This window comes from Peromyscus californicus, unplaced genomic scaffold, assembly GCF_007827085.1.
Source record: "Peromyscus californicus insignis strain IS unplaced genomic scaffold, ASM782708v3 Scaffold_10__1_contigs__length_136768540, whole genome shotgun sequence".
NCBI lineage: Eukaryota > Metazoa > Chordata > Mammalia > Rodentia > Cricetidae > Peromyscus > Peromyscus californicus.
In genome coordinates, this window is record NW_026294391.1 from 61,976,840 (window position 1) to 61,991,453 (window position 14,614).

General features: G+C 41.6%; 1 protein-coding gene across 2 annotated transcripts in view; it reads left to right on the forward strand.

Moving 5' to 3' along the window:
- Atp7a (ATPase copper transporting alpha) overlaps nt 1-14,614 on the forward strand; it is a 116,461-nt gene that overhangs the window by 4,373 nt on the left and 97,474 nt on the right. The window contains exon 2 of one of the 2 annotated variants that reach the window (XM_052734677.1): nt 8,818-8,952. The exons of the other annotated variant lie outside the window; for it this stretch is intronic. The gene's annotated coding sequence lies outside the window, so the exon portion shown is untranslated. The remainder of the gene's footprint in view (nt 1-8,817; nt 8,953-14,614) is intronic. 2 annotated transcript variants of the gene reach the window in all.

Sequence of the window (14,614 nt, forward strand, 5' to 3'; positions counted from 1 at the left end):
TCTGCCTCCCGAGTGCTGGGATTAAAGGCGTGCGCCACCACCGCCCGGCCCACAAATACTTCTTTTCTTGATAGAAATGAGGAGAAAATAGCCCAATTTTGAACTGATTATATAACCATCATTGCATGTTGTCTGATTATTTGGAATTGTACAGCTATGCCTAGAGGATTTGAAAAAAATTACTGATTTTACCGTACCTAGTGTGGTTTTTCACACGTATAATCAAAAGTGCATTTAAATGGGTTACTTCACACGACAGGGATATTGTTTTAGCCTGGCTATTTACACTTGCTGATTTTGTTCATAAAAGCAGTGTGTTTGCTGTATGGTGTTGTGATTGCTGCTGCTCCAGCATGTGCAATTGATGTCACAACTAAAGCAGACAGGGAAGGAAAAAATGCAATCATTTCCCTTTTCCACTCCCGGTGGACAGTTTGCAGAGCTCTGTGTGCCTCTTGGCATTGGGAAGAAAATAATTTGTTCTCTCTCAGTCTTTCTGTCTCTCTCATATTTTGGTGGTGAGTATTGAATCAAGTCTTCAGGTACATGCTAGCCAAGCACTTTCCCATTGAGTCCTCTCCCTCCTCTTTCTTTTTTTTTTTTTTTTTTAATTTATTTTAATTTATTTTGCAATACAATTCAGTTCTACATATCGGTCACGGATTCCCTTGTTCTCCCCCCTCCCGTCCCCCTCACCTTCCCCCCAACGCCCCCCCCATTCCCATCTCCTCCAGTAAGAATTTAAATTTAATTTACTTATGTATGTGTGTATACATGTAGGCAGTGCTAGTTAGTAATTGCACATCCTAGACAAAGGCTCTACCACTGAGTTCTATCTCCAGCTCCACTTCGTTATTTTTGAGACAGTCTCACTATGCAACCTCAGCTGGCCTGAAAGTCACTAAGTAGCCGTGACTGGCCTTGAACTTGTAATCCCTTTTTCTCAGCCTCCCACGTACTAAGATTAAAGGCCTGAATCACCATGCCTAGCTGGGTTCTGCTTCCTTGGGTTTTCATCTGCTATGCTGCTCAGGAGAAAGAAAAATTGGAAGGGCTTCTATTAAGACCTGAAAAACCATCAAAAGACCAGAACAGAGAAAAAGAAGTGAAAAGTCAACAGCCTCTTCTAAAGAAAATTCTCCAAACTCTGTAGGAGAAATTTGTAGCCACTTGTGTGATAAAGTTTCATAAAAGTGGCTCCTAAGGGGTTTGGCTGTAGTTCAGTCATAGAGCATGTGCTTAACATGTGAGAATCCCTGCTTTCAATCCTTGGCACACGGAGAGTTGACCTTATAGCTAACCAATAGTTACAAAGGGCTCAGTTGTTAAGAGGTCCAAGTGTGTGTGCTCTCCTTTGTGGTGGAATAATGGAAGGTATCTAACGTTTGTTTTGAGACAGGATCTCGTTAGCTAGTCCGGATGGTCCTGGAGCTTACTGTGTAACCCGAGCTGACCTCAAACTTGAGATCCTCCTATACTTGCCTCCTGATTGCTGGAATTATGGGCATGCACCACCACTGCTATGCCTGGCATGTCTAATTTGTCAGTTGATAAAATCATTTGCTCTAAAGACAATGGTAATGCTAATTCTTTCTCCTCCCTTTTTGTGATGCTGAATATATAACCTACTTTATGCTAGACAAATACTCTCCCTCTGCATTCCAACTCTAGTAGGATTCTTGTTTATTAATAATAAATTAGTATTATTCCAATTCTGTGTTAATTATTGTTAGTGTATTAGTAAACATAATAACAAGGTTAGGGTATAACTTAGTAAATATAGTATAATCTCAAGTGCTAGGATTAAAGGTGTGCATCACCGCAGCCCAGCCCGAGCTATCTATTTAGACATCTCTTTTAAAAAATATTTATTTGCCGGGTGGTAGTGTCCCACACCGTTAATCCCAACACTTGGGAGGCAAAGACAGGCAGATTTCTGTGAGTTTGAGGCTAGCCTGGTCTACTGAGCAAGTTCCAGAACAGCCTAGGCAATACAGAGAAACTGTCTTGAAAACTGAAAATGAATTATTTTATTTTTATTTGTGTATGCAGGTTCCGAGGAGGCCCAGAGAAGGCATAGGCTCCCATGGAGCTGGATTTCCGGTGGTTGTTAGCCTCCAGATTTGGGTGCTGGGAACTGAGCTTTGGTCCTGTGTAAGAGCAGTATGAGCTCTTAACCATGGAGCTCTTTTTCCCCGCCTTGAGAAAGGATTTTACTCCAAGCCTAAGTTTCCTGGACTTACTACGTAGCCTGCTTCAGCTCCCAAGTGTGGGGATTGCAGGTGTGAATTACCACGCCTGAATTTTCTTTGTTTTGAGATAGGTTGTCTTGTAGTCCAGGCTGACTTGAGTTTTGTATAGCCAAGCCTGACATTGAACTCCTAATCCTCCTGCCTCTACCTCCCCAGTGCTGGGATTACAGGCGTGAATCATCACTCCTAGCTTTTTATTTCATTGTTAATTGGGCTATTAAGTTTTAGTTCTGCCAGGTGGTGGTGGCGCATGCCTTTAATCCCAGCACCCTAGCACTCGGGAGGCAGAGGCAGGTGGATCTTTGTGAGTTCAAAGCCAGCCTGGGCTACAGAGTGAGTTCCAGGAAAGGTGCAAAGCTACACAGAGAAATCCTGTCTCCAAAAAACAACAACAAAAAAGTTTTAGTTCCAATTTATAGCCACAATATGTTTCCCCCCAGAGACAGGGTTTCTCTGTGTATGTCTGGCTATAGCCACAATATCTTGATAGTGGTTTTTAATCACAATTATAAATACATTAGGTAGCAATCATATATCTTCAAATATTGTCCGTCTAGAGCACTTATATTTCTAGCTGGGTCTATTAATTTGGGTCACTGAAACCACGTAGTCTTCAGAATTTTTTTCCTTTTTTTTTTTATAATAAATTTCACTTTGTAGTCCACAGTAGTTTAGAACTCACTGTGAACCTTGAATTCAGTGGTGGCCTCCTTTTGTGCTTTCATTATACTTAGACCACTGAGTGATGATTGCTAAGAGATCTGTTTTCTACATTGTATAGTAGTGCAAAAGTCTGCTTGTAATTGTCTTAAGAGTTTGCCCACGGTGATTATTAAAAATAACAAACCACAAATTCCTATATTTTATTTTATTTTATTTTTTGTTTTGTTTTTTCGAGATAGGGTTTCTCTGTGTAACAGCCCTGGCTGTCCTGGAACTCACCCTGTAGACCAGGCTGGCCTTAAACTCAGAGATCCACCTGCCTCTGCCTCCTGAGTACTGGGATTAAAGGTGTGCGCCACCACCGCCTGGCGCAGATTCCCATATGTTTTTTTTTGTTGTTGTTGTTTTGTTTTTCGAGACAGGGTTTCTCAGTGTAGTTTTGCCTGTCCTGGATCTGGGATTAAAGGCATGACCACTGCCCAGCTCTTTTTGTGTATTTTTTGAGAGAGAGTGTCAGCGTGTGGGTTGGGTTGGCCTTGAACTTCGAATTCTGCTACCTTAGCCTCCCCAGTGCTGGGATCATAGGCATGTACCATCATGCACTTGCAGTACTTATTTTTATGCATATACATGATAGGAACCAGAACAGTTCTGTTTTAAAAAGAAATCTCACACTTTGTCTGTGGTTTGTACTTTGGTAGGGATAATTTTTTTAGGTTCTGAGGATGAATTGTGGGCAAGCTCTATACCACTGGACTAAATCCCCAGCCCAAGACTACCTAATGTCATAGGGTCAGATTCTATTCCCAGACATAGCATGTGGGTAAATTGGGATTTAAAAGCACTCAATCTTGGCTTCAAAGCCTATGCTCTTACGTAACATAAAGGAATTGTAATTTTGTTGTCATTGTTATTTTGAGATAATAGTTTTGCTGTGTTGCTTAGGCTTGTCCCAAACCTCAGTTCAAGCAATTTCCCTACTTCAACCTCCCAAGTACCTGTGACTACAGGTACCCTCCACTGTGCCCACTTAAGATTTATTTATTTGTTTGTTTGTTTATTTATTTATTTATTTATTTATTGACACAGTCTTACTATATAGCCTAGGGTGGTTTACAGGCTAGGAAGTATGATTCGAAAATACACAGGTAAACCAAGAGTGCTTGTGCATTCCTATAATACTAGCATTGGGAGGTAGAAGCAAGAGGATCAAGAGTTCAGTCCCAGATTGTAGCAAGTTGGAGGCCATCTTATGGGCTATAAAACTATGTCAAAACCAAACCAAACCAAACCAAACCAAAAAACACCCCCTAAAAAGGCATGTGCCAGCACCACCAAGATATTTTCCTATCTTTATAGTACACCTGGCCATACTTTACTATTTATAATAGTGTGTAGAACTGAAGTGTTCTAAAAGAAAATACAGTAGAACTTAAGCAGGTACAGATCACAACATTCCCAGTTACATTTCTTGGATCCAGTGAATATATTCTCTTGCTATTTTAAGCACCTTAAGTCACTGTTGCATTACAATGTTGTGTTGTTTGAGAGAGGCAATGTAACATAGGGTTAAAAGTGGCTGGCGACTCTGGTCCCCAACTATCTAGGTTGGAATCCTGGGTCCTCTGCTTACTCCTGGTATAGGTAATAGTTTAGGGCATATCCTCACCCTTCTTCACAGTTGTAAAGTGGGGACAATAACAGTACCTACCTCCTAGGATTGGCAATGAGTTGACGCTTATAATGCTTAAAGAACATTGGTTCCAGGTGGTGGCAGCTCACGCCTTTAATCCCAGCACTCTGGAGACAGAGGCATGCGGATCTCTGTGAGTTAGAGGCCAACCTGGTCTACGTAGCGAGTTGCAGGACAGCCAGGACTGTTACACAGAGAAACCCTGTCTCAGAAAAACCAAAAACCAAAAACCAAAAACAAACAAAAAGAACAGTGCTTGGCAAGTAGTAAACATACAACAAATTTCAGTTACTATTATTATTTTAATATATTATTCACTGTAAAAGTAATTTTAGTAACCTATGTAGTAAAATTATGAATGATAGTTCTGCTCTACTATCAATTTAGTAGACTGTAGGAGCTCTATACTAATCAATACCCACAAGCAATAATTAATTTCTAGTTTATGCCACAGAAAAGGGGAAACTGGTATTGGGAGGGCCCAGCAGCCAATAGTACACCTACTATTTGAACATGCATCTTGAAACTCATGCTAACTAACTAGCAGATGAAATCACTGTGATGCAGTCATTCTACTTCCCTACCAAGAAAACCTGTAACAATATGCTTGTGTGTGTAATCAGCAGCCACAAACTCCGGGGCATCGAGATTTTCCAGATGCTTTCCCTAATTGCCAGATGCTCAGTCACAGTTCTGCTTAAGGAGTTTGGAAATAGAAAATGTCAGCAAGTGAAGAGGCTTGGCTATCTCTAACCTAGCGTGCAAAAATGACTATTCTCCCAAAGTTGCTCTAGATGGGCTGCTCATGCAGTACATCCCTACGCTAGGAAGTGTTTATGGTGTGCTTCCTGTGTACCCAAATTCCCTTATACCCCGTGAGATATGCAGAGGTTTGCAAGGTGTCTGGGCTCTAATGGAGCCTAGCCAGGGAAAGAAGTCAAATGCAGAGAAATTAGGTGTTAGGCTGTGATACTAGTTCCAAGGTTTTTGACATTGCAAAAGAGAGTGAGTAGGAAGGAGTGTTTGGCATGCCTATTCCTAGTGTAGGTGGGACTTCAATTCCTTTAATTACTCAACAATGATTTACCAACTAGCCACCCTACTCACTAGGGGTGTGCTAGTGAACACAATGGACAATCTTATCTATCTGGACTTTTTTTTTTTTGTTTTTCAAGACACGGTTTCTCTGTGTAGTTTTGGTGTCTGTCCTGGATCTCGCTCTGTAGACCAGGCTGGCCTAGAACTCACAGAGATCTGCCTGGCTCTGCCTCCCGAGTGCTGGGATTAAAGGCGTGTGCCACCGCCCGGCTTCTAAGTTTAGAATTTTGTTGTGAGTTTTCTCAAGGCTACAACTTCATAGACATATTTGTATCAAGTGCCTGGGGTCATTAACCCTAGGACCAAGTGGCATTAGACAGGCTAATCAATATGTACATGAAGTGAGCTGTCTTAGAGATCAGGATAGACAGAAGGAAGTTAGGTGGGGAAAGAGAAAGCTATGCTGTGTGATAGTTGTGAGGGTGCCCAACGTCTTCAGGCAAAACAGTACATTTGATTAGTCTGCCTGCCTGCCCTCTTTCCTTCCTTTCTCTTTTTCTGGAGACAGGGTCTCATAAATTCATGCTGGTTTCAAACTAGCTCTGTAGCTGAAGATGACAGTGAGCTCCTGATGCTTCTGCCTCCACTACCTGAGTGCTGAAGAGCAGGCATGTACCACCATGTCGGGTTTATACACTGGTGGAAATTGAATGCAGGGCTTCACACAGGCTAGGCAGGAGCTCTACCAACAAATCTGTAACACTAGCACTAGCCTTGGTTTTTTTTTTCCTTTTTCTGAGGGAGGATCTCTTTATATAGCCGAGGCTGACCTCAAACTCCCTTTGTAGTTTAGGGTTGGCTCAAACTTTACGTGTAGCCCAGTATGGCCTTGAGTTTGCTATGCTCCTAAGTGCTAGGATTACAGGTGTGTGTCACTGCACCCAGCCCTAGCTTTGGTTTCTGACTGTGATTCTGCAATACTGTGTTTCCCTTTCCCAAATACGAAGGGAAACAACTACTTGACCCATCTGTTTGAAACCTACCAGTAGTTGTTTTATCTTGTAAATTTTTGTGTCTCCGGGGATGGAGCCCAGGCACTTACTCAAGCTAGACCAGCTGTCTGCCACTGAGAGACACCCACAGCTCTGGAAATGCAGATTATGTTCTGCATCTGAAGCATGTGGTCAATTTTAGATTATCTTTCATAATTGAAGCAACTGGCCAGACCAGTTGTGTCTTGGTTTTCTGTTGCTCCTAAACACAACTTGGGTAGAGGTTTCTGAAGCAAGAACTGCTTATAACCTCTGTTCGTTTCCCCTTAGTTTGGCTTACAGCATGAGTGGATTGCCACATGAATGCCTGTTATGACCTGTATTTTCTCTCTTTTATCTTTGGATTTGATGTGTTATCATGTTCTAGGAAGGTTTGGTACTATTGTCCTGGCACTTTTTAGTTCTTTTCCCTCACTCACTAAACAGGTAGAAATGATCATATTAGATCACTTTGTTGCAGTCCAGTCGTTCATTTGGATGTTCTCTATCTTTAACATTTTAATTCTTTGATGTTATCTTTTGAGACAGGGTCTCCCTATGTAACTTTGATTTGCTATGTAGTCCAAGCTGGTCTTGAACTTTTGTTAATTTTTATAAATCTGCCTCCCAAGTCCTGGGTTTACAGACAATTGAGCAGCAACACATGGAAAAAAGTAGCTTTGGGGCTGGTTTTGTTTTTGTTTTTGATACAAGGTCTCACTCTGTAGCCTAGGCTTTCCTCACACTCACTATGTAGACCAGACTAGTCAAGAACTCACAATAATCCTCCTGCCTCAGTCTCCTGAGTGCTGGGATCATAGTTGTGAGCCACCTTTAATATAAGGAGGAACTGCTTCCTCATTTATGTTTTTTAAAAGCATAGTAAACAGGTTTATTAAGAAAATGTGAGGAAGAAGGATTACCAGGGAGAAATACTCAACTTGTTTAAGAAAATTAAAAAATATTTGTGTGTGGGCATGTGCCATGTTGTGCGTGTGAAGGTCAGAGAACAACTTAGAAGAATTTAGGTCATCAGGCTTGGCGAGAAGTGCCTTTACTTGAGTACCATCTTGCTAGCCCAGCCTAGCCCCTTTTTAATTTTAGAATCCTGAGGTCAGGGCAGGCTCTGCTAGTGTAATCCTGAGAGAGAGTTGCTTGCTTCCTTATTTTATCTCACTGAGAATCTCATCTAGGCCATGCAACAGGAAGGGGATAGATACATCAGAGAGAAGACATTTTGGAACCAGTTTGGAGTGTCAGGAGTGGAGGTTTCTAGATGTGCCAGTAGATCCTGATCTGCAAGTTTGAGACACCTACTTTATTTCATCTCAGGCTGTTGTGCTGCATGAACCCACAGGACATGGAATTATGCAATGGTGGGCCTGAAAGCTGCCCAAGCCATTCTTCACCCTTCAGTCTGTTCCCCTACTGTGTACAGACAATGAGTCCTGCCAAGTTCACAATTTGAATCTTTTCATTTCCCATCTTAAGGTTCTTTCTTTCTTTCTTTTCTTTCTTTCTTTCTTTCTTTCTTTCTTTCTTTCTTTCTCTCTCTCTCTCTCTCTCTCTCTCTCTCTCTCTCTCTCTCTCTCTCTTTCTTTCTTTCTTTCTTTCTTTCATTTTTGAGACAGGGTTTCTCTTTGTAACAATCTGACTACCCTGGAACTCACTTTGTAGTTAAGATTCCTGTTTAACCCAACAAATAAACTTTAGGGGTTTCTGTATTTCAAGAATTATGCCAGTTTTCTTGCTCTATTTAGTGTGTACTCATTAGTAAATGACAGTATTTGCTCTGTCTAACATGTAGGTTATGAATATCAAGTAAAATAATTGTATGTGAAACACTTTGTAGATAGTGTGTGGTGCATGGGTGAAATAATATACACTTCGGATATGTTGTATAGTAGTGGAAGGTGCACTGAATTTCAGCTGAGTCTGGAGTTTTTCAGTTCTGCTAACACACTGTGACCTTGGGCAAATTAGTTGGTATTTCCTGGCCTTTGTTTCTTTATCTGTAAGTTAAAGTTAATAATGCCACCCATCTATCTAGAAAGTTGCAAGGTTTTAAAAAATTTTTTATTTATTCTTCTTTCATACAATATATCCTGACCTGAAGCTTCCCCTCCCTCCTCTCCTCCAGATCTACCTCCTCCTCCATTTCCCTTCAGAAAAGGATAGTCCTTGAAGTAATATCAACCAAACATGGCATAACAAGATACAATAAGATCAGGCATGAACCCTCCTATCAAGGCTGGACGAGGCAACCCAGTTGGAGGCAAGTGGTCCCAAAAGCAGGCAAAAGACTCAGAGACACCCCAACTCTCACTGTTAGGAGCCCCACAAGAACACCCAGCTGTAAAAACCACAGCATTATTCAGAGGGTCTGGTGCAGACCCATGCATGCTATTGGCGGTTCAATCTCTATGAACCCCTGTGAGCTCTGCTTTGTTGATTCTGTGGATTGTGTTCTCCCCATGTCCTTGACCCCTCTGGCTTCATTCTCCTCTTCCTTGGGGTTCCCTGAGTTTTGAGGGGAGGGACTAGATGGAGATCTCCAACCAGGGTTCTCTCTACCTAATGTTTGGCTGTGGGTCTCTGCATCTGGTTCAATTAGCTGCCAGAGGCAGTATCTCTGATGACAACTAGACTAGGCTTCTGTTATGCCCAGATCGAGGGGACCACAAAAGACCACCATGGAGACTGAATCCTGTATGTAAAAAGCAAAGAGACTTTATTTCAAGCTCGAACTTGGATTCTCCATCTGTCCTAAGCAGTGATGAGAGCAGAGAGCCCCGAGCCTGGGCGGGATAGGGTTTTTATCATAGTAGAGGTTGGGGTGAGGGGATTTCCAGGGTTCAAGACCCTGATTGGCTGACATTTGTCTAGGAGTATCTGTAAAAGGGAAATAAATATGTGTGTGCTAGGCTCAGGGACATCTGGCAATCTTATCTAATCTTATCTAATGGTTGGAATGTTTGGAATGTCAGATAATTCCCCTCAGATGCTAGCCCTCCCTGGGTGTCTTCAGCTCTTATGGCTTTTCCTGGGGACTGGGAGGTGCCTGCCAGTAAGCTTGTCATGGCAGCTGTATCTGGGCCCCTAAGCCTGTCATGGCAACTGTGTGGTCAAAGCTGTTTTGGGCCCCCCACAGCACCTATCTATAAGTATAGCAGAATCTCATTTGGAAACATTTCATCATTTTTGTTTGTTTTGTTTTGCCAGTTGTGTATGGTTCTACCCTAGAACTCTGTATTCTTGTTGTTTTGTTTTTTGTTTTTCTAGACAGGGTTTTTGTGTGTATCCCTGGCTGTCCTGGAACTTGTTTTGTAGACGAGGCTGGTCTAGAACACAGAGATCCTACTGCCTCTGCCTACCAAGTCCTGGGATTAAAGGCACATGCCACCACTGCCTGGCAAAAACTCCATTTTTATTACATTTGTATGTGTGTGTGTATGCACTTAAATAGAGCAAGAAAATTGATATAACTTTTTTAAATACTTATGCCCACATTCAGTCAATCACCGAGTCTGTTGTCTAGTTCTTAATATTTCTCAGATTTATCTACTTTTCCCTATCTTCATTTAGTCCCTGATCTGTTTTTCCTTTATGAGCGATAGCATTTTAGAAAAAATTGTGGCTGTATGTGTGTGTGTGTGTGTGTGTGTGTGTGTGTGTGTGTGTGTCTGTGTGTCTGTGTGCGCGCGTAAGTGAAATGTGCCATTGTAACCATTGTTTGAATTTTTAATCTTTTAAGACAGGATCTCACTCTTTACATTCTGGCCTTCTACCTCTATGTGAATTGGGGCATTGAACTCTAGTTTTCAGGCTTGCGCAGTAAGTCTTTACCCGGGAGTCATCAAGCAATCCTTATTTTACATAAACATAGACCCATCGTTCAATAGTGGCAAATGTATTTGTGCTGAGAGAAGCTGTAAGTGCATCCTTTAATAAGAAAGGTGAAAACTCAGCTTGCCAAGGGAAAAAATGACCATCTAGAGCTTGTTAAGAGCTATATTAAGGGACTGGAGAAGACTGCTCAGGGATTCAGAGTACTGGCTGCTCCTTCGAAGGACCTGAGTTTGATTCCCAGCACCTGCATGGTGACTCACAACCATCTGTAACTCTAGAGGATCTGATGCTCATATAAAGAAAAATAAATACAATTTTTAAAATTAAAATACCTTACGAGAGAATTTTTTTTTTTGGTCTGTGAAACTATAAAGACAAAAAACCTAACTCCTTTTCCTGTTATATTTTATTTAGTTTTTTAAAGAATAATTTGTGTATTTTATGTATATAGATGTTTTGTCTGTATCTACATCTGCACACTAGAAAGAGGACATTGGATCTCATGAGACTACAGTTATAGATGTTGTGAGCCACCATATGGGTGCTGGGAATTGAACCAAGGACCTTTGGAAGCTAGCCCTCCCTCTTAAATTTTAAACATTACCTCACAGTGCATGATAAATGCTTACTTAAGTTGGGAAAGCCATTCAGTTTGTGTCTATGGGAAAAAACATGGTACACTTAGGGTTTGTTATGGTCTGTGCTTTCAGGTATCCACTGGGGATTTTGGAATGAGAGACCCTTGGGTGTGGAGGGACGGCTACTGTTACACTTACACAGTTTGTGTTTTAGTCAGTTTATCTTTCTCAGTGCCTATATGTCCAAACTGAACTTCTTTCTTGTATTTTTTTTTTTTTTTTTGGTTTTTCGAGACAGGGTTTTTGTGTGTAGCTTTGCGCCTTTTCTGGAACTCTCTCTGTAGCCCAGACTGGCCTGGAACTCACAGAGATCCGCTTGCCTCTGCCTCCCGAGTGCTGGGATTAAAGGTGTGTGCTACCACCACCCGGCTATCTTTCTTGTTTTTTTTTTTTTTTTTTTTTTTTTAAGACATGTTTTCTCTGTGTAACTCTAGCTGTCCTGGAACTCGCTTTGTAGACCAGGCTGGCCCCAAACTCAGAGATCTGCCTGCCTCTACTTCCTGATTTCCTGATGCTGGACTAAAGACATGTGGCACAACCACCTGGCTGAATTTCTTTCTTTCACTTTTTCGAGAGAGAGTTTCTTACCAGGCTGGCCCCAGACTCAAAGATCTGCCTGCCTCTGCCTCCCATGTGCTGGGTTTAAAGGTGTGCACCACCACTTGACTGACTTTCTTATATTCACAGTCATACTACTTTCTTTTTTTAAAAAACTGGTTTCTTTATTTTTATTTTGTGTATATTGGTGTTTTGCCTTCATGTATATCTATATGATGGTGTCCAATCCTCTGCAACTGAAGTTACAGTTGTGAGCTGCCATATGGGTGCTGGGAATTGAACTTGAGTCCTTGGGAAGAACAGTCAGTGCTCTTAAGCACTGAGCTATAGCTTCAGCCCCTATTGTCACATTACTTTCAATTGTATTTATTTTTTAAAATTATGTGAAAGTGTTTGTACCTCTACCCTGTGTATACAGTGTCTGTGGAGGCCAGAAGTGGGCTTTGGATCCTCTGGAAGGGGAGTTAAAGTTAGTTGTGAGCCACATGATATGGGTTCTGGAAGCAAGTTAAGGTCCTCTGTAAAAGTAGCAAGTACTCCTAATTGCTGAGCTATCTCTCTAGCCCCAAGTCATGTTGCTTTCTTTTCTTCTCCCTCCCTCCCTCCCTCCCTCCCTCCCTCCCTCCCTCCCTCCCTCCCTCCCTTCTCTCCCTCTCTCCCTTCCTTCCTTGCTTTCTTTTGTTCTTCTCTCATATATTATGTCCCAACCTCAGTTCCCCCCCAACTCCTCCCACTCCCTCCCACCTCATCTCCTCTCTCCCCCAGATCCACTCCTCCTCTGTTTCCCTTCAGAAAAGAGCGGGCTTCCTAGAGATATCAACCAGACATGGCATAAGAAGTTACAATAAAACTAGGCATATACCTTCATATCAAGGCTGGATGAGGTAACCCAATAGGAGGAAAAGGGTCCCAAGAGCAGGCAAAAGAGTCAGAGACACTCCCACTCCCACTGTTAGGAGTCCCACAGAACCCCAAGCTGTACCATAACATGTATGTAGCGGACCTAGCTCAGACTCATATAGACTCCCTGATTGTCACTTCAGTCTCTGTGAGCTCCTATGAGCACTGGTTAGTTGATATTGTGAACTGTATTCTTGTGGTGTCTTTGACCCCTCTGGCTCCTACAGGTCTTACCTGCCCCCACTTCCTCACGGTTCCCTGAGCTCTGCCTATGTTTGGCTGTGGGTCTCTGCATCTGCTCCCATCAGTTGCTGGATGAAGTCTTTCTGATGACAATTGGGCTAGGCACTGATCTATGAGTATAGCAGAATATCATTAGGAATCATTTCACTGACGTTTTTCTTGCCAGTCGTGTTTGGTTCTATCCTAGGTCTCTGGGCTATCCAGCTTCTGGTTCCTTGCCATCCAGGCAGTGTCATTTTATGAGGCCACAGTCACCCTGATACCCAGACTACACAAAGATTCAACAAAGAAATAGAATTACAGACCAATCTCCCTCATGAATATTGATGCAAAAATACTCAATAAAATGCTAGCAAGCCGAATCCAAGAACACATCAAAAAACCATCCACCATGGTCAAGTAGTCTTCATCCCAGAGATGCAAGGATGGTTCAGCATATGAAAATCTGTCAATATAATCCACCATATAAATAAACTGTAAGAGAAAAACCACATGATCATCTCATTAGATGCTAAAAAAAACCTTTACAGATTCTAACATCCCTTCATGATAAAAATCTTGGAGAGATCAGGGATACCAGGGACATACCTAAACATAATAAAGGCAATAGGCCAACAGCCAACATCAAACTAAATGGAGAGAAACTCAAAGCAATTCCACTAAAATCAGGGACAAGTCAGGGCTGTCCACTCTCTCCATATCTATTCAATATAGTACTTAAAATTCTAGCTAGAACAATAAGACAACAAAAGGAGATCAAGGGGATATAAATTGGAAAGGAAGAAGCCAAAGTATCTTCATTTGCAGATGATATAATAGTATACATAAGCGATCCAAAAAATTCTATCAGGGAACTCCTACAGCTGATAAACACCTCAGTGAAGTGGCTGGATACAAGATTAACTCCAAAAAAATCAGTAGCCCTCTTATATACAAATGACAAATGGTCTGAGAAAGAAATCACGGAAACAACACTCTTCGCAATAGTCACAAATAATATAAAATATCTTGCAGTAACTCTAATCAAGCACATAAAATACTTGTATGACAATAACGTCACATCACTTTCAAAGGGAAGTGTTAGCAGTGAGAAAACATTATGAAGAATTAGTTCTTTTTTTTTTAAAGATTGATTTATTTATTATGTATACAGTATTCTGCTTGCATGTATGCCTGCAGGCCAGAAGAGGATACCAGTCTCATTACAGATGGTTGTGAGCCACCATGTGGTTGCTGGGAATTGAACTCAGGACCTCTGGAAGAGCAGTCAGTGCTCTTAACCTCTGAGCCATCTCTCCAGCCCCGAAGAATTAGTTCTTAACTGGAAGTTGTTAGTTTATCGTGTGTATATGTGTATATTTGTCTATGTGTACATATGCATGTATGTGTATTGTAGTATTCATCAAATATGGAAAGAAAAGTCACAGTACAAAAGCACTTTACACATGTATTTCAATCCAGGCTTTGTACGACATGTCTGCATCACCAGCACTATGGAGGCTGAGGTGGGAGCATTATGATTATTATGATTATTAGTCCTATCTGGGCTACAGAATGTAACCCTGTCTCAGAAAAATCAAAACAAAAAATACTTCAAATATTTCCATAGAACACAGTAGAACAGCATTTGAAATTTAGTTGTAGCTTTATTCCCCCCACCCCTGCCTGCTGCCCCCCCCCCCCAAAGTTTTAGAATTTAAAATGTCCACCCTAGAGCTGGGCTCTGGAGCTCTGGGTCTGATTGCCTGC